The sequence below is a fragment of the Corvus hawaiiensis genome, chromosome 14, assembly GCF_020740725.1.
Source record: "Corvus hawaiiensis isolate bCorHaw1 chromosome 14, bCorHaw1.pri.cur, whole genome shotgun sequence".
NCBI lineage: Eukaryota > Metazoa > Chordata > Aves > Passeriformes > Corvidae > Corvus > Corvus hawaiiensis.
Genome location: NC_063226.1, coordinates 8,113,820 through 8,131,710, shown reverse-complemented (window position 1 = coordinate 8,131,710; position 17,891 = coordinate 8,113,820).

The following is a 17,891-nucleotide window of genomic DNA, read 5'->3' as shown; positions in this document are numbered from 1 at the left end:
ATTAAAGTAAATTCCCCCCCCCCCCCCCCCCCCTCTTTCCAGCACTTCTCTCCTTTTATCCAGCTCACACAAGGGATAACAGAACATGGGATGTTAGTCAGTGTTGCAGTTCTTGAAAAGTCTCTCTCTTATGCTTAAGGAAAAAAGGGTTTTCCTTCAGTTGCACGTGGTTCCCAAACTGCCACCAATAGCAGACCCGCCCGGAAACAAACAGTCTGCTATGTGTAGAACATCTCTCCCATGAAGAATTTCACAGTTCTTTCATACTACAGAACATGGGCCATCACATGGGGTTATTCATCTTTTTAAGGATAAGTTCTTTTGGCCTGCACACAGAGGCTTTTCTTCGCCACAAGTCTCTAACAGCCTCTTACTACTTCTATATAGCCTGGCATAGGCACTCTTCATGAACTTCATAGGCACACGTTGATTCTCCACCCCCCCCCCCTCCCATGTTCTTCAAATGGATTAAAGAGACAAACAGTTTGTGGTATTACAGTTTCTTACCACGGCATGCAAGAAGGTTTCTTTTAAGCTGCGCGCCAGAATCGCGGCACCGCCCTCTTTTCTCCTGTCGCCATGCTCAGCTCCGTCCCACGTGACTCACTTCTCTTTCTCTCTGACTCTGACGCCGCCATGTTGAAGAGTGTTCTTGTTCGGGCTTTACGGTGGGGAAAGCCTCGCTCCCTCTGTGCTGCTGGCTGCGTGGTGTCCTCTTCAGTTCCGCACGGAGTGTGCTGGCTGCAGACAGGAGGCTCTGCCGGCTCCCGCTGGCTCCGCCGGCTCCGCATGGAGAGGAGAGGGACCCGCCTGTCCCCAGAAGCCGCGCTGGATGGGTTTAGCTGTGAGCAGTCCATGGCTGGTTTTAGCTGCCTGCGGCTCTGGGACAGTCCCCCTCAGTGACCCAGGGTCCGTGCCGCAGCGATGGGAAAGGGGGAAAGGGGCAGTGGCCCCGGCCCGGCCCAGCGGGGCCGGGAGGCTCGGAGCCCCCCCACCTTCCAGCATGCGAGCTCCGACCAAAAAGGGGAAGTCCCGCCTTTCCGTGCGGTTTAAATATGTAAATTGTGAGAAGCGTAATTGGTCTTAAAGACTGTCCATCAACTCAGGGTCAACCCAACACACAGATGCAGCGGAGAATGGAAATACAAAGTGCAGAGGAGAGTTTCTGGTGCTTTTACATGAGGCAAGAGGAAAGTGCAGCCCAGCAGAGGCTTTGACTTCTGGAGCCTTTTTCTTTGGCAGCAGCTGCTGCAAGTGGGCAAGGGAGCTGCGAGAGTGAACAAGGGGACGGTCCGTCTATGTGAGAAGGAAGCTGCCGAGCCGCAGTGTGTTGTGCTCAGTTTCAAGGCTGCCTGGAGGAGGGGGGGACTTGAAGAACGCCTTCTTTCTGGACGCCTCCTTCTGGCTGTGCTGCAGCTGCATGCACTCTGCAGCACTGAAGGTTTAGGAACCTGCTGCTGGCCAGCTTGTGTCCAGGAGTGCAAGGGCTGCGCCTTACTTTCTGAAGCAGCCAGAGCATTCTCAGCTGCATCTGCTTGTGAAGCAGCTCTTGGCTGGACATTGGAAATTGGCTCCCCTGAGTACATGAGCCCGGTGCCCAGCTGCTTCGTTCTTCGCCTTCTGTGCTCTGGACAGAAGTGAAGCCCAGCCATGGCTTGGAGCTTTGCCGCTCTTCAGCGTGAACACTGCATGCAGCCACAGTGTGCTGTGCAGGGATTTTCCTTCAGCTCGACGGACAAGCATTTTCTTGCTGTTTCACCGAGTGCAAACTGTCCGTGTAGCTCTCGCTCAGCGAAATGCGTCAGGAGAGAAACACTTGCTGGAGTAGCTTTTCGCTGGCCAAGACTTTCAACACAGCACCACAATTCGGGCAAGGAGCAGCAGAAAGGAAGACCATCTTTTGGTCCTGGCACGTTCTTCTGGGCGAGACGTCTATCCGCCTCTTCGCTCCCTGCAAGGCTGTAAGCTTGGCGGTGGTACTTGCAAGTGAGAAGGCAGGTGCAGAGAGGACCGCCATCTGCCGGCGCTGTGCAGGCTGGAAAGGAAAGAGGGCTACCACTAGGATGTGCTGCAAATACAGGTTTCCACGCGTCGAGGGTAAGCTCCGCGTAAGGTAAGCTCGTTGACCTAAAACTGTTCTCTGTGCGAGACGTAGCTGAGAATCTTTCCGTTAAGATTCAGGCTACAAGGCAGACAGAATGTGCTGCTACCTAGCGCTGAGAGAGAAAGTGCAGAGGAGCCCAGGCGTGTTTCGGCAGAGGCAGCAGCCTGGAGCATTTCTCTGCCGGCACCGTGCTCTCTGGGCGAGAAGTAGACACCGGTTCCACTCCGGCACAATGAAGGCGCAGAGCACGGAGCTGGCATGCGCATCGCCCAGGCTGCAAGAGGAAGCGTGGCTGCCTCTCGCTTGTGTGTGGATTCACGTTAGCACTTGAAAACAGAAAGTTCAAGCTGCGGCTACGTGTGCTGCTACCTATTTCTCTTCCAGCTTTCCCTGGAAAGAGTTGTGCCCAGCTTGATGCTTGGAGATGCAGAGATGACAGTGGCAGATGCAGCGGAGAATGGAAATACAAAGTGCAGCGGAGAGTTTCTGGTGCTTTTACATGAGGCAAGAGGAAAGTGCAGCCCAGCAGAGGCTTTGACTTCTGGAGCCTTTTTCTTTGGCAGCAGCTGCTGCAAGTGGGCAAGGGAGCTGCGAGAGTGAACAAGGGGACGGTCCGTCTATGTGAGAAGGAAGCTGCCGAGCCGCAGTGTGTTGTGCTCAGTTTCAAGGCTGCCTGGAGGAGGGGGGGACTTGAAGAACGCCTTCTTTCTGGACGCCTCCTTCTGGCTGTGCTCCAGCTGCATGCACTCTGCAGCACTGAAGGTTTAGGAACGTGCTTCTGGCCAGCTTGTGTCCAGGAGTGCAAGGGCTGCGCCTTACTTTCTGAAGCAGCCAGAGCATTCTCAGCTGCATCTGCTTGTGGAGCAGCTCTTGGCTGGACATTGGAAATTGGCTCCCCTGCGTACATGAGCCCGGTGCCCAGCTGCTTGGTTCTTCGCCTTCTGTGCTCTGGACAGAAGTGAAGCCCAGCCATGGCTTGGAGCTTTGCCGCTCTTCAGCGTGAACACTGCATGCAGCCACAGTGTGCTATGCAGGGATTTTCCTTCAGCTCGACGGACAAGCATTTTCTTGCTGTTTCACCGAGTGCAAACTGTCCGTGTAGCTCTCGCTCAGCGAAATGCGTTTGGAGAGAAGCACTTGCTGGATTAGCCTTTCGCTGGCCAAGACTTTCAACACAGCACCACAATCCGGGCGACGACGAGCGGAAAGGACGAACATCTTTTGGTCCTGGCACGTTCTTCTGGGCGAGACGTCTATCCGCCTCTTCGCTCCCTGCAAGGCTGTAAGCTTGGCGGTGGCACTTGCAAGTGAGAAGGCAGGTGCAGAGAGCACCGCGATCTGCCGGCGCTGTGCAGGCTGGAAAGGAAAGAGGGCTACCACTAGGATGTGCTGCAAATACAGGTTTCCACGCGTCGAGGGTAAGCTCCGCGTAAGGTAAGCTCGTTGACCTAAAACTGTTCTCTGTGCGAGACGTAGCTGAGAATCTTTCCGTTAAGATTCAGGCTACAAGGCAGACAGAATGTGCTGCTACCTAGCGCTGAGAGAGAAAGTGCAGAGGAGCCCAGGCGTGTTTCGGCAGAGGCAGCAGCCTGGAGCATTTCTCTGCCGGCACCGTGCTCTCTGGGCGAGAAGTAGACACCGGTTCCACTCCGGCACAATGAAGGCGCAGAGCACGGAGCTGGCATGCGCATCGCCCAGGCTGCAAGAGGAAGCGTGGCTGCCTCTCGCTTGTGTGTGGATTCACGTTAGCACTTGAAAACAGAAAGTTCAAGCTGCGGCTACGTGTGCTGCTACCTATTTCTCTTCCAGCTTTCCCTGGAAAGAATTGTGCCCAGCTTGATGCTTGGAGATGCAGAGATGACAGTGGCAGATGCAGCGGAGAATGGAAATACAAAGTGCAGCGGAGAGTTTCTGGTGCTTTTACATGAGGCAAGGGGAAAGTGCAGCCCAGCAAAGGCTTTGACTTCTGGAGCCTTTTTCTTTGGCAGCAGCTGCTGCAAGTGAGCAAGGGAGCTGCGAGAGTGAACAAGGGGACGGTCCGTCTACGTAAGAAGGAAGCTGCCGGGGCGCAGTGTGTTGTGCTCAGTTTCAAGGCTGCCTGGAGGAGGGGGGGACTTGAAGAACGCCTTCTTTCTGGACGCCTCCTTCTGGCTGTGCTGCAGCTGCATGCACTCTGCAGCACTGAAGGTTTAGGAACCTGCTGCTGGCGTGGTTGTGTCCAGGAGTGCAAGGGCTGCGCCTTCCTTTCTGAAGCAGCCAGAGCATTCTCAGCTGCATCTGCTTGTGAAGCAGCTCTTGGCTGGACATTGGAAATTGGCTCCCCTGCGTACATGAGCCCGGTGTCCAGCTGCTTCGTTCTTCGCCTTCTGTGCTCTGGACAGAAGTGAAGCCCAGCCATGGCTTGGAGCTTTGCCGCTCTTCAGCGTCAACACTGCATGCAGCCACAGTGTGCTGTGCAGGGATTTTCCTTCAGCTCGACGGACAAGCATTTTCTTGCTGTTTCACCGAGTGCAAACTGTCCGTGTAGCTCTCGCTCAGCGAAATGCGTTTGGAGAGAAGCACTTGCTGGATTAGCCTTTCGCTGGCCAAGACTTTCAACACAGCACCACAATCCGGGCGACGACGAGCGGAAAGGACGAACATCTTTTGGTCCTGGCACGTTCTTCTGGGCGAGACGTCTATCCGCCTCTTCGCTCCCTGCAAGGCTGTAAGCTTGGCGGTGGCACTTGCAAGTGAGAAGGCAGGTGCAGAGAGCACCGCGATCTGCCGGAGCTGTGCAGGCTGGAAAGGAAAGAGGGCTACCACTAGGATGTGCTGCAAATACAGGTTTCCACGCGTCGAGGGTAAGCTCCGCGTAAGGTAAGCTCGTTGACCTAAAACTGTTCTCTGTGCGAGACGTAGCTGAGAATCTTTCCGTTAAGATTCAGGCTACAAGGCAGACAGAATGTGCTGCTACCTAGCGCTGAGAGAGAAAGTGCAGAGGAGCCCAGGCGTGTTTCGGCAGAGGCAGCAGCCTGGAGCATTTCTCTGCCGGCACCGTGCTCTCTGGGCGAGAAGTAGACACCGGTTCCACTCCGGCACAATGAAGGCGCAGAGCACGGAGCTGGCATGCGCATCGCCCAGGCTGCAAGAGGAAGCGTGGCTGCCTCTCGCTTGTGTGTGGATTCACGTTAGCACTTGAAAACAGAAAGTTCAAGCTGCGGCTACTTGTGCTGCTACCTATTTCTCTTCCAGCTTTCCCTGGAAAGAATTGTGCCCAGCTTGATGCTTGGAGATGCAGAGATGACAGTGGCAGATGCAGCGGAGAATGGAAATACAAAGTGCAGCGGAGAGTTTCTGGTGCTTTTACATGAGGCAAGAGGAAAGTGCAGCCCAGCAGAGGCTTTGACTTCTGGAGCCTTTTTCTTTGGCAGCAGCTGCTGCAAGTGGGCAAGGGAGCTGCGAGAGTGAAGAAGGGGACGGTCCGTCTATGTGAGAAGGAAGCTGCCGAGCCGCAGTGTGTTGTGCTCAGTTTCAAGGCTGCCTGGAGGAGGGGGGGACTTGAAGAACGCCTTCTTTCTGGACGCCTCCTTCTGGCTGTGCTCCAGCTGCATGCACTCTGCAGCACTGAAGGTTTAGGAACCTGCTGCTGGCCAGCTTGCGTCCAGGAGTGCAAGGGCTGCGCCTTCCTTTCTGAAGCAGCCGGAGCATTCTCAGCTGCAGCTGCTTGTGAAGCAGCTCTTGGCTGGACATTGGAAATTGGCTCCCCTGAGTACATGAGCCCGGTGCCCAGCTGCTTGGTTCTTCGCCTTCTGTGCTCTGGACAGAAGTGAAGCCCAGCCATGGCTTGGAGCTTTGCCGCTCTTCAGCGTGAACACTGCATGCAGCCACAGTGTGCTGTGCAGGGATTTTCCTTCAGCTCGACGGACAAGCATTTTCTTGCTGTTTCACCGAGTGCAAACTGTCCGTGTAGCTCTCGCTCAGCGAAATGCGTTTGGAGAGAAGCACTTGCTGGATTAGCCTTTCGCTGGCCAAGACTTTCAACACAGCACCACAATCCGGGCGACAACGAGCGGAAAGGACGAACATCTTTTGGTCCTGGCACGTTCTTCTGGGCGAGACGTCTATCGGCCTCTTCGCTCCCTGCAAGGCTGTAAGCTTGGCGGTGGTACTTGCAAGTGAGAAGGCAGGTGCAGAGAGGACCGCCATCTGCCGGCGCTGTGCAGGCTGGAAAGGAAAGAGGGCTACCACTAGGATGTGCTGCAAATACAGGTTTCCACGCGTCGAGGGTAAGCTCCGCGTAAGGTAAGCTCGTTGACCTAAAACTGTTCTCTGTGCGAGACGTAGCTGAGAATCTTTCCGTTAAGATTCAGGCTACAAGGCAGACAGAATGTGCTGCTACCTAGCGCTGAGAGAGAAAGTGCAGAGGAGCCCAGGCGTGTTTGGGCAGAGGCAGCAGCCTGGAGCATTTCTCTGCCGGCACCGTGCTCTCTGGGCGAGAAGTAGACACCGGTTCCACTCCGGCACAATGAAGGCGCAGAGCACGGAGCTGGCATGCGCATCGCCCAGGCTGCAAGAGGAAGCGTGGCTGCCTCTCGCTTGTGTGTGGATTCACGTTAGCACTTGAAAACAGAAAGTTCAAGCTGCGGCTACTTGTGCTGCTACCTATTTCTCTTCCAGCTTTCCCTGGAAAGAATTGTGCCCAGCTTGATGCTTGGAGATGCAGAGATGACAGTGGCAGATGCAGCAGAGAATGGAAATACAAAGTGCAGCGGAGAGTTTCTGGTGCTTTTACATGAGGCAAGAGGAAAGTGCAGCCCAGCAGAGGCTTTGACTTCTGGAGCCTTTTTCTTTGGCAGCAGCTGCTGCAAGTGGGCAAGGGAGCTGCGAGAGTGAACAAGGGGACGGTCCGTCTATGTGAGAAGGAAGCTGCCGAGCCGCAGTGTGTTGTGCTCAGTTTCAAGGCTGCCTGGAGGAGGGGGGACTTGAAGAACGCCTTCTTTCTGGACGCCTCCTTCTGGCTGTGCTGCAGCTGCATGCACTCTGCAGCACTGAAGGTTTAGGAACCTGCTGCTGGCCAGCTTGTGTCCAGGAGTGCAAGGGCTGCGCCTTACTTTCTGAAGCAGCCAGAGCATTCTCAGCTGCATCTGCTTGTGAAGCAGCTCTTGGCTGGACATTGGAAATTGGCTCCCCTGCGTACATGAGCCCGGTGCCCAGCTGCTTGGTTCTTCGCCTTCTGTGCTCTGGACAGAAGTGAAGCCCAGCCATGGCTTGGAGCTTTGCCGCTCTTCAGCGTCAACACTGCATGCAGCCACAGTGTGCTGTGCAGGGATTTTCCTTCAGCTCGACGGACAAGCATTTTCTTGCTGTTTCACCGAGTGCAAACTGTCCGTGTAGCTCTCGCTCAGCGAAATGCGTTTGGAGAGAAGCACTTGCTGGATTAGCCTTTCGCTGGCCAAGACTTTCAACACAGCACCACAATCCGGGCGACGACGAGCGGAAAGGACGAACATCTTTTGGTCCTGGCACGTTCTTCTGGGCGAGACGTCTATCCGCCTCTTCGCTCCCTGCAAGGCTGTAAGCTTGGCGGTGGCACTTGCAAGTGAGAAGGCAGGTGCAGAGAGCACCGCGATCTGCCGGCGCTGTGCAGGCTGGAAAGGAAAGAGGGCTACCACTAGGATGTGCTGCAAATACAGGTTTCCACGCGTCGAGGGTAAGCTCCGCGTAAGGTAAGCTCGTTGACCTCAAACTGTTCTCTGTGCGAGACGTAGCTGAGAATCTTTCCGTTAAGATTCAGGCTACAAGGCAGACAGAATGTGCTGCTACCTAGCGCTGAGAGAGAAAGTGCAGAGGAGCCCAGGCGTGTTTCGGCAGAGGCAGCAGCCTGGAGCATTTCTCTGCCGGCACCGTGCTCTCTGGGCGAGAAGTAGACACCGGTTCCACTCCGGCACAATGAAGGCGCAGAGCACGGAGCTGGCATGCGCATCGCACAGGCTGCAAGAGGAAGCGTGGCTGCCTCTCGCTTGTGTGTGGATTCACGTTAGCACTTGAAAACAGAAAGTTCAAGCTGCGGCTACTTGTGCTGCTACCTATTTCTCTTCCAGCTTTCCCTGGAAAGAGTTGTGCCCAGCTTGATGCTTGGAGATGCAGAGATGACAGTGGCAGATGCAGCGGAGAATGGAAATACAGAGTGCAGAGGAGAGTTTCTGGTGCTTTTACATGAGGCAAGAGGAAAGTGCAGCCCAGCAGAGGCTTTGACTTCTGGAGCCTTTTTCTTTGGCAGCAGCTGCTGCAAGTGGGCAAGGGAGCTGCGAGAGTGAAGAAGGGGACGGTCCGTCTATGTGAGAAGGAAGCTGCCGAGCCGCAGTGTGTTGTGCTCAGTTTCAAGGCTGCCTGGAGGAGGGGGGACTTGAAGAACGCCTTCTTTCTGGACGCCTCCTTCTGGCTGTGCTCCAGCTGCATGCACTCTGCAGCACTGAAGGTTTAGGAACGTGCTTCTGGCCAGCTTGTGTCCAGGAGTTCAAGGGCTGCGCTTTACTTTCTGAAGCAGCCAGAGCATTCTCAGCTGCATCTGCTTGTGGAGCAGCTCTTGGCTGGACATTGGAAATTGGCTCCCCTGCGTACATGAGCCCGGTGTCCAGCTGCTTCGTTCTTCGCCTTCTGTGCTCTGGACAGAAGTGAAGCCCAGCCATGGCTTGGAGCTTTGCCGCTCTTCAGCGTGAACACTGCATGCAGCCACAGTGTGCTGTGCAGGGATTTTCCTTCAGCTCGACGGACAAGCATTTTCTTGCTGTTTCACCGAGTGCAAACTGTCCGTGTAGCTCTCGCTCAGCGAAATGCGTTTGGAGAGAAGCACTTGCTGGATTAGCCTTTCGCTGGCCAAGACTTTCAACACAGCACCACAATCCGGGCGACGACGAGCGGAAAGGACGAACATCTTTTGGTCCTGGCACGTTCTTCTGGGCGAGACGTCTATCCGCCTCTTCACTCCCTGCAAGGCTGTAAGCTTGGCGGTGGCACTTGCAAGTGAGAAGGCAGGTGCAGAGAGCACCGCGATCTGCCGGCGCTGTGCAGGCTGGAAAGGAAAGAGGGCTACCACTAGGATGTGCTGCAAATACAGGTTTCCACGCGTCGAGGGTAAGCTCCGCGTAAGGTAAGCTCGTTGACCTCAAACTGTTCTCTGTGCGAGACGTAGCTGAGAATCTTTCCGTTAAGACTCAGGCTACAAGGCAGACAGAATGTGCTGCTACCTAGCGCTGAGAGAGAAAGTGCAGAGGAGCCCAGGCGTGTTTCGGCAGAGGCAGCAGCCTGGAGCATTTCTCTGCCGGCACCGTGCTCTCTGGGCGAGAAGTAGACACCGGTTCCACTCCGGCACAATGAAGGCGCAGAGCACGGAGCTGGCATGCGCATCGCCCAGGCTGCAAGAGGAAGCGTGGCTGCCTCTCGCTTGTGTGTGGATTCACGTTAGCACTTGAAAACAGAAAGTTCAAGCTGCGGCTACGTGTGCTGCTACCTATTTCTCTTCCAGCTTTCCCTGGAAAGAATTGTGCCCAGCTTGATGCTTGGAGATGCAGAGATGACAGTGGCAGATGCAGCGGAGAATGGAAATACAAAGTGCAGCGGAGAGTTTCTGGTGCTTTTACATGAGGCAAGAGGAAAGTGCAGCCCAGCAGAGGCTTTGACTTCTGGAGCCTTTTTCTTTGGCAGCAGCTGCTGCAAGTGGGCAAGGGAGCTGCGAGAGTGAACAAGGGGACGGTCCGTCTATGTGAGAAGGAAGCTGCCGAGCCGCAGTGTGTTGTGCTCAGTTTCAAGGCTGCCTGGAGGAGGGGGGGACTTGAAGAACGCCTTCTTTCTGGACGCCTCCTTCTGGCTGTGCTGCAGCTGCATGCACTCTGCAGCACTGAAGGTTTAGGAACGTGCTTCTGGCCAGCTTGTGTCCAGGAGTGCAAGGGCTGCGCCTTCCTTTCTGAAGCAGCCAGAGCATTCTCAGCTGCAGCTGCTTGTGAAGCAGCTCTTGGCTGGACATTGGAAATTGGCTCCCCTGAGTACATGAGCCCGGTGCCCAGCTGCTTGCTTCTTCGCCTTCTGTGCTCTGGACAGAAGTGAAGCCCAGCCATGGCTTGGAGCTTTGCCGCTCTTCAGCGTGAACACTGCATGCAGCCACAGTGTGCTGTGCAGGGATTTTCCTTCAGCTCGACAGACAAGCATTTTCTTGCTGTTTCACCGAGTCCAAACTGTCCGTGTAGCTCTCGCTCAGCGAAATGCGTTTGGAGAGAAGCACTTGCTGGATTAGCCTTTCGCTGGCCAAGACTTTCAACACAGCACCACAATCCGGGCGACGACGAGCGGAAAGGACGAACATCTTTTGGTCCTGGCACGTTCTTCTGGGCGAGACGTCTATCCGCCTCTTCGCTCCCTGCAAGGCTGTAAGCTTGGCGGTGGCACTTGCAAGTGAGAAGGCAGGTGCAGAGAGCACCGCGATCTGCCGGAGCTGTGCAGGCTGGAAAGGAAAGAGGGCTACCACTAGGATGTGCTGCAAATACAGGTTTCCACGCGTCGAGGGTAAGCTCCGCGTAAGGTAAGCTCGTTGACCTAAAACTGTTCTCTGTGCGAGACGTAGCTGAGAATCTTTCCGTTAAGATTCAGGCTACAAGGCAGACAGAATGTGCTGCTACCTAGCGCTGAGAGAGAAAGTGCAGAGGAGCCCAGGCGTGTTTCGGCAGAGGCAGCAGCCTGGAGCATTTCTCTGCCGGCACCGTGCTCTCTGGGCGAGAAGTAGACACCGGTTCCACTCCGGCACAATGAAGGCGCAGAGCACGGAGCTGGCATGCGCATCGCCCAGGCTGCAAGAGGAAGCGTGGCTGCCTCTCGCTTGTGTGTGGATTCACGTTAGCACTTGAAAACAGAAAGTTCAAGCTGCGGCTACTTGTGCTGCTACCTATTTCTCTTCCAGCTTTCCCTGGAAAGAATTGTGCCCAGCTTGATGCTTGGAGATGCAGAGATGACAGTGGCAGATTGTAGCGGGTTGAGTTTGAAACAGGGCAGAAACACCAATTAAATGTAGTGGTTTTGATTCAAAATATTCATTATTTACTTATTTTCCTTCTGTGAGATAAGAATTAGGAGAAAAGCAAAGCAGGCCACAAACCTTAAACAGTTGCAGTACAATGAAAGAGCTTTATTACTAACAGAATTAAAAGTAAAGAGAAAACAACAAAACAAAATTAAAGTAAATTCCCCCCCCCCCCCCCCCCCCTCTTTCCAGCACTTCTCTCCTTTTATCCAGCTCACACAAGGGATAACAGAACATGGGATGTTAGTCAGTGTTGCAGTTCTTGAAAAGTCTCTCTCTTATGCTTAAGGAAAAAAGGGTTTTCCTTCAGTTGCACGTGGTTCCCAAACTGCCACCAATAGCAGACCCGCCCGGAAACAAACAGTCTGCTATGTGTAGAACATCTCTCCCATGAAGAATTTCACAGTTCTTTCATACTACAGAACATGGGCCATCACATGGGGTTATTCATCTTTTTAAGGATAAGTTCTTTTGGCCTGCACACAGAGGCTTTTCTTCGCCACAAGTCTCTAACAGCCTCTTACTACTTCTATATAGCCTGGCATAGGCACTCTTCATGAACTTCATAGGCACACGTTGATTCTCCACCCCCCCCCCCTCCCATGTTCTTCAAATGGATTAAAGAGACAAACAGTTTGTGGTATTACAGTTTCTTACCACGGCATGCAAGAAGGTTTCTTTTAAGCTGCGCGCCAGAATCGCGGCACCGCCCTCTTTTCTCCTGTCGCCATGCTCAGCTCCGTCCCACGTGACTCACTTCTCTTTCTCTCTGACTCTGACGCCGCCATGTTGAAGAGTGTTCTTGTTCGGGCTTTACGGTGGGGAAAGCCTCGCTCCCTCTGTGCTGCTGGCTGCGTGGTGTCCTCTTCAGTTCCGCACGGAGTGTGCTGGCTGCAGACAGGAGGCTCTGCCGGCTCCCGCTGGCTCCGCCGGCTCCGCATGGAGAGGAGAGGGACCCGCCTGTCCCCAGAAGCCGCGCTGGATGGGTTTAGCTGTGAGCAGTCCATGGCTGGTTTTAGCTGCCTGCGGCTCTGGGACAGTCCCCCTCAGTGACCCAGGGTCCGTGCCGCAGCGATGGGAAAGGGGGAAAGGGGCAGTGGCCCCGGCCCGGCCCAGCGGGGCCGGGAGGCTCGGAGCCCCCCCACCTTCCAGCATGCGAGCTCCGACCAAAAAGGGGAAGTCCCGCCTTTCCGTGCGGTTTAAATATGTAAATTGTGAGAAGCGTAATTGGTCTTAAAGACTGTCCATCAACTCAGGGTCAACCCAACACACAGATGCAGCGGAGAATGGAAATACAAAGTGCAGAGGAGAGTTTCTGGTGCTTTTACATGAGGCAAGAGGAAAGTGCAGCCCAGCAGAGGCTTTGACTTCTGGAGCCTTTTTCTTTGGCAGCAGCTGCTGCAAGTGGGCAAGGGAGCTGCGAGAGTGAACAAGGGGACGGTCCGTCTATGTGAGAAGGAAGCTGCCGAGCCGCAGTGTGTTGTGCTCAGTTTCAAGGCTGCCTGGAGGAGGGGGGGACTTGAAGAACGCCTTCTTTCGGGACGCCTCCTTCTGGCTGTGCTCCAGCTGCATGCACTCTGCAGCACTGAAGGTTTAGGAACCTGCTGCTGGCCAGCTTGTGTCCAGGAGTGCAAGGGCTGCGCCTTACTTTCTGAAGCAGCCAGAGCATTCTCAGCTGCAGCTGCTTGTGAAGCAGCTCTTGGCTGGACATTGGAAATTGGCTCCCCTGAGTACATGAGCCCGGTGCCCAGCTGCTTGCTTCTTCGCCTTCTGTGCTCTGGACAGAAGTGAAGCCCAGCCATGGCTTGGAGCTTTGCCGCTCTTCAGCGTGAACACTGCATGCAGCCACAGTGTGCTGTGCAGGGATTTTCCTTCAGCTCGACGGACAAGCATTTTCTTGCTGTTTCACCGAGTCCAAACTGTCCGTGTAGCTCTCGCTCAGCGAAATGCGTCAGGAGAGAAACACTTGCTGGAGTAGCTTTTCGCTGGCCAAGACTTTCAACACAGCACCACAATTCGGGCAAGGAGCAGCAGAAAGGAAGACCATCTTTTGGTCCTGGCACGTTCTTCTGGGCGAGACGTCTATCGGCCTCTTCGCTCCCTGCAAGGCTGTAAGCTTGGCGGTGGTACTTGCAAGTGAGAAGGCAGGTGCAGAGAGGACCGCCATCTGCCGGCGCTGTGCAGGCTGGAAAGGAAAGAGGGCTACCACTAGGATGTGCTGCAAATACAGGTTTCCACGCGTCGAGGGTAAGCTCCGCGTAAGGTAAGCTCGTTGACCTAAAACTGTTCTCTGTGCGAGACGTAGCTGAGAATCTTTCCGTTAAGATTCAGGCTACAAGGCAGACAGAATGTGCTGCTACCTAGCGCTGAGAGAGAAAGTGCAGAGGAGCCCAGGCGTGTTTCGGCAGAGGCAGCAGCCTGGAGCATTTCTCTGCCGGCACCGTGCTCTCTGGGCGAGAAGTAGACACCGGTTCCACTCCGGCACAATGAAGGCGCAGAGCACGGAGCTGGCATGCGCATCGCACAGGCTGCAAGAGGAAGCGTGGCTGCCTCTCGCTTGTGTGTGGATTCACGTTAGCACTTGAAAACAGAAAGTTCAAGCTGCGGCTACGTGTGCTGCTACCTATTTCTCTTCCAGCTTTCCCTGGAAAGAATTGTGCCCAGCTTGATGCTTGGAGATGCAGAGATGACAGTGGCAGATGCAGCGGAGAATGGAAATACAAAGTGCAGCGGAGAGTTTCTGGTGCTTTTACATGAGGCAAGGGGAAAGTGCAGCCCAGCAGAGGCTTTGACTTCTGGAGCCTTTTTCTTTGGCAGCAGCTGCTGCAAGTGGGCAAGGGAGCTGCGAGAGTGAACAAGGGGACGGTCCGTCTATGTGAGAAGGAAGCTGCCGAGCCGCAGTGTGTTGTGCTCAGTTTCAAGGCTGCCTGGAGGAGGGGGGGACTTGAAGAACGCCTTCTTTCTGGACGCCTCCTTCTGGCTGTGCTGCAGCTGCATGCACTCTGCAGCACTGAAGGTTTAGGAACGTGCTTCTGGCCAGCTTGTGTCCAGGAGTGCAAGGGCTGCGCCTTCCTTTCTGAAGCAGCCAGAGCATTCTCAGCTGCATCTGCTTGTGGAGCAGCTCTTGGCTGGACATTGGAAATTGGCTCCCCTGAGTACATGAGCCCGGTGTCCAGCTGCTTTGTTCTTCGCCTTCTGTGCTCTGGACAGAAGTGAAGCCCAGCCATGGCTTGGAGCTTTGCCGCTCTTCAGCGTGAACACTGCATGCAGCCACAGTGTGCTATGCAGGGATTTTCCTTCAGCTCGACGGACAAGCATTTTCTTGCTGTTTCACCGAGTCCAAACTGTCCGTGTAGCTCTCGCTCAGCGAAATGCGTTTGGAGAGAAGCAATTGCTGGATTAGCCTTTCGCTGGCCAAGACTTTCAACACAGCACCACAATCCGGGCAACGACGAGCGGAAAGGACGAACATCTTTTGGTCCTGGCACGTTCTTCTGGGCGAGACGTCTATCCGCCTCTTCGCTCCCTGCAAGGCTGTAAGCTTGGCGGTGGCACTTGCAAGTGAGAAGGCAGGTGCAGAGAGCACCGCGATCTGCCAGCGCTGTGCAGGCTGGAAAGGAAAGAGGGCTACCACTAGGATGTGCTGCAAATACAGGTTTCCACGCGTCGAGGGTAAGCTCCGCGTAAGGTAAGCTCGTTGACCTAAAACTGTTCTCTGTGCGAGACGTAGCTGAGAATCTTTCCGTTAAGATTCAGGCTACAAGGCAGACAGAATGTGCTGCTACCTAGCGCTGAGAGAGAAAGTGCAGAGGAGCCCAGGCGTGTTTCGGCAGAGGCAGCAGCCTGGAGCATTTCTCTGCCGGCACCGTGCTCTCTGGGCGAGAAGTAGACACCGGTTCCACTCCGGCACAATGAAGGCGCAGAGCACGGAGCTGGCATGCGCATCGCACAGGCTGCAAGAGGAAGCGTGGCTGCCTCTCGATTGTGTGTGGATTCACGTTAGCACTTGAAAACAGAAAGTTCAAGCTGCGGCTACGTGTGCTGCTACCTATTTCTCTTCCAGCTTTCCCTGGAAAGAATTGTGCCCAGCTTGATGCTTGGAGATGCAGAGATGACAGTGGCAGATGCAGCGGAGAATGGAAATACAAAGTGCAGCGGAGAGTTTCTGGTGCTTTTACATGAGGCAAGGGGAAAGTGCAGCCCAGCAGAGGCTTTGACTTCTGGAGCCTTTTTCTTTGGCAGCAGCTGCTGCAAGTGGGCAAGGGAGCTGCGAGAGTGAACAAGGGGACGGTCCGTCTATGTGAGAAGGAAGCTGCCGAGCCGCAGTGTGTTGTGCTCAGTTTCAAGGCTGCCTGGAGGAGGGGGGGACTTGAAGAACGCCTTCTTTCTGGACGCCTCCTTCTGGCTGTGCTGCAGCTGCATGCACTCTGCAGCACTGAAGGTTTAGGAACCTGCTGCTGGCCAGCTTGTGTCCAGGAGTGCAAGGGCTGCGCCTTCCTTTCTGAAGCAGCCAGAGCATTCTCAGCTGTAGCTGCTTGTGAAGCAGCTCTTGGCTGGACATTGGAAATTGGCTCCCCTGAGTACATGAGCCCGGTGTCCAGCTGCTTCGTTCTTCGCCTTCTGTGCTCTGGACAGAAGTGAAGCCCAGCCATGGCTTGGAGCTTTGCCGCTCTTCAGCGTGAACACTGCATGCAGCCACAGTGTGCTGTGCAGGGATTTTCCTTCAGCTCGACGGACAAGCATTTTCTTGCTGTTTCACCGAGTCCAAACTGCCCGTGTAGCTCTCGCTCAGCGAAATGCGTCAGGAGAGAAACACTTGCTGGAGTAGCTTTTCGCTGGCCAAGACTTTCAACACAGCACCACAATTCGGGCAAGGAGCAGCAGAAAGGAAGACCATCTTTTGGTCCTGGCACGTTCTTCTGGGTGAGACGCCTATCGGTCTCTTCGCTCCCTGCAAGGCTGTAAGCTTGGCGGTGGCACTTGCAAGTGAGAAGGTAGGTGCAGAGAGCACCGCCATCTGCCGGCGCTGTGCAGGCTGGAAAGGAAAGAGGGCTACCACTAGGATGTGCTGCAGATACAGGTTTCCACGCGTTGAGGGTAAGCTCCGGGTAAGCTTGTTGACCTAAAACTGTTTTCTGCGCGAGATGTAGCTGAGAATCTTTCCCTTGACATTTGGATGACAAGAAAGACCCAATGTGCTGTTGTATGTTGGTGCAAGGGAAAGTGCATAGCCCAGGTGTGTTTTGGCAGAAGCAGTCGGCTGGATCATTTCACTGCCGCCACAGTGCTCTGTGCGAGTAGTCGGCGGTTCCACTCCGGCAGAATGAAAGCACGACATGGGTACTAAAGAGTCCGAATGAAGGTGCACAGCACTGGGCTTGTGTCCGCAGCGTACAAACTGAGAATGGAGCATGGCTGCCACTCGCCTGCCTGCCAAATTCAGGTTAGCATTGAGAAGGAGGAAGTTCAATGACAGCTACTTACTTGTGCTACTACTTATTCTTCTTCCAACCATCCCTGGAAACACTGGCGCTTACCTTTAGTCTCTGAGATGCAGAAAACACAGTGGTCGATGCCAAGGAGAGAGGAAGTAGAGAGTGCAGTGGGGAGTTTAGGTGGCTTTACGTGAGGCAAGGGAGCTGCGAGAGTGAAAGCAAGGCGGGCGTCTGTCTTAGAAGAAAAGAACTGAGCCACACTGTGATTTGCGATTTCCGAAGGCTGCTTGGAGAGGGGTGCTTTAGGAAAGCCTTCTGCTTTGACGCCTGCTCCTCGCTGAGCTCTAGCTGCAGGGACTCTGCAAAGCTGAACAACTAGGAAAGTGCCTATGTCCGCGCTGTGGGATGAAGCGCTACGGCTGCGCCTCGCTTTCTGGAGCAGCGAGAACTCTCTCAGCCGACTCAGATTGTGAACAAGCCCTTGCTGGACTTGAGCAATTCGGTGCACTGCACACACAAGCCCGGTGCTCTGCGGCTTCATTCTTTGCCTTAAGTAGTCCGGACTGAAGAGAAGCTCAGCAACGGCAGTGAACTTTGCCGCTTTTCCGCATGCGTGCTGCACCCACCCACAGATCACCATGCACGGTTTCTTTGCTCAGCTCGAGTTACAAGGACACCCTCTCCGTTTCGCTGAGTCCACATTCCCATGCAGCTCTCACTCAGCAAAGTGCGCCAGGGGAGAAGCACTTGCTGGAGAAGTCTTTCAATGTGCAAGGCTTTGAGCGCAGCACCACAATCAGGACACGAAGAGGGCTGAAGAAGAACGTGGTTCTTTCTTGACACCTTTCTCCTGTGCTAGACGTCTACCGAAGATCTTTGCTCCTTGCCAGACTGCAGTGTGCACCAGCGTACACTCTGGCCGAGAAGGAGCGGGCAGACAGCACCACCATCTGACGGGCACTATGCAGGTTGTGATGGAAAGCAGACTGCCCCTGGAAGGCGCTGGCAGCTACGAGTTCCCGCAAGTGTCAGGGGCAAATGCCAGGCGAGCTTGTCGTCCTGGCACGGTTCTCTGTGTGAGACGCAGGCGAGAAGCTTTCCCATTCCATTCGGACGACCAGAGAGGCAGAATGTGGTGGTAGTTTTTGAACATCTTCTTCTTTGACGCGTGTTTCTGAGTGAGCTCTAGCTGCATGTACCCTGCAACACTGAAGTATTAAGGAAGTTGTTATCTCCACGCCATATGATGTATTCCAACGGCTTCGCTGAAGAGCCCGTAGTGGTAGACATCCTTCTCTTC